General features: G+C 51.6%; 1 protein-coding gene across 1 annotated transcript in view; it reads left to right on the plus strand.

Moving 5' to 3' along the window:
- The first annotated feature begins 774 nt into the window (after positions 1-774).
- Positions 775-1842, plus strand: part of ARHGEF10L (Rho guanine nucleotide exchange factor 10 like) — a 64590-nt gene continuing 63522 nt past the window's right edge. The window contains exon 1 of the mRNA XM_081341475.1: positions 775-944. The gene's annotated coding sequence lies outside the window, so the exon portion shown is untranslated. The remainder of the gene's footprint in view (positions 945-1842) is intronic.

Genomic DNA, 1842 nt, shown 5'->3' on the forward strand with positions numbered 1-1842 from the left:
AGAAAGAAAGGAAAAGAAGGAAGAAAGAGGAAGGAAGGGAGAGAGAGAAGAAGGAAGGATGGAGGAAGAGAAAGGACAAGAAGAAGGCGTGAAAGGAACAAAGGGAAAAAGGAGATCAAGGAAGGATGAAGGGGAAGAAAGGAAAGCAACGAGGAAGAAAGGGAAAGAGAAAAAAGAAGGGGGGGGATGAAGGAAGAAAGAGAGGAAATGAAAACAGGGGAAAGGGGAAAGAAAGAGACAGAAGGGGGAAGGGAAAGAGAGGAAAGAGTGAAAGGAAGGAAGGGTGAGAGGAAAAAGAAAGACAGGAAAGGAAGAGGAAGGAGGGGAGACAGGAAGGGGAAGGAAGGGATGGGAAAAAGTCAGGAAGGCAGAGCGAAAGGAAGGGAATGGAGGAAGGAGGAAAGGAAGGGAAACTCAGGCACGCAGACGCTTCTCCTCCTCCCGTCCTCTGCTGGTGACGTGGGGCTGACACTCCTCTGGGTCTCTGCCGCAGCCCTCCTCCTCCTCCTCCTCCTCCTCGCTGGCTCAGCTGGCCGAAGGGCTTCTGGGGCCAGTGGGAGAGGCCTGGCTACCATTGGATGCTCCGGCAACCCATGGCCAGGCTGCCAGTGAGTGACGGAGCGCATGGGGGTGGGGGGTGGGCAGGGGAGGAGGGCTCTGTCCTGCCTCCCCTCCCCTCCAGCGGGCGAGGAGGGCCCACTGGAGCAGCTCCACCGACCAGGAGGAGGAGGAGGAGGAGGAGGAGGCCCAGATCCTGCCCTGTCCCGGGGCCATGGAGGCACCTCTGAGCGGCACAAGAGAGGAGACTTAACCAGGCAGGCCCTCTGCAACACCCCCAGAGGCGAGGAAGGAGGGGGCTCGGATTCGAACCCACATCATGCAGCTCTGCCTCGCCGGCTAGCCTCCCCAGAAAGACGGGGGAGGGGGGGTGTCCAAGCCGTGGGGTAAGTGGACGGCTCCCTAGAGCCCCCTTGGCTGTGCCGGGGCCCCCGAGGGCATCTTTCTGGGAGAGCTTTTGCGCTCTCTCTTCCCCTGGCACCCAGGTTTCTGCCCTTCTCTTTCCTGCAACCCCATTTACTTTGCTCTCTCTCTCTCTCTCTCTCTCTCTCTCTCTCTCTCTCTCTCTCTCTCTCTCTCTCTCTCTCTCTCTCTCTCTCTCTCTCTCTCTCTCTCTCTCTCTCTCTCTCTCTCTCTCTCTCTCTCTCTCTCTCTCTCTCTCTCTCTCTCTCTCTCTCTCTCTCGTCTGTCTGTCTGTCTTGAACCTCCACTGGGGAGAAAATAGCTAACTTTCCCACGCTAGGGCAGAGCCTTCCAACAAACCCCACGGTTTCGTAGAATCAAGAAGCTCGATCGAGACATAGCCCACTTCGTCATGCCAGGCGGGCAAGAGTGGCAGCAAGGTCAACAGGGCGCCAAGCGTCCTAAATGCCAGGCAGACACGGGAACTTTCTGAGATCAGCATAAAGGAGGGAACGATCATCTATCTATCTATCTATCTATCTATCTATCTATCTATCTATCTATCTATCTATCTATCTATCTATCTATCTATCATCATCTATCTATCTATCTATCTATCTATCTATCTATCTATCATTTCTATCATCTATTATGTAATCTATCTATCTATCTATCATCTATCTATCTATCTATCTATCTATCTATCTATCTATCTATCTATCTATCTATCTATCTATCTATCTATCTATCTATCTATTATGTCTCCCACATCTGTCTGTCTCTGTCTGTCTGTCTGTCTGTCTATCTATCTATCTATCTATCTATCTATCTATCTATCTATCTATCTCATCTCTCCCAAATCTATCTATATCTATCTATCTG

This window comes from Vipera berus (assembly GCF_964194415.1).
Source record: "Vipera berus genome assembly, chromosome: 17".
NCBI lineage: Eukaryota > Metazoa > Chordata > Lepidosauria > Squamata > Viperidae > Vipera > Vipera berus.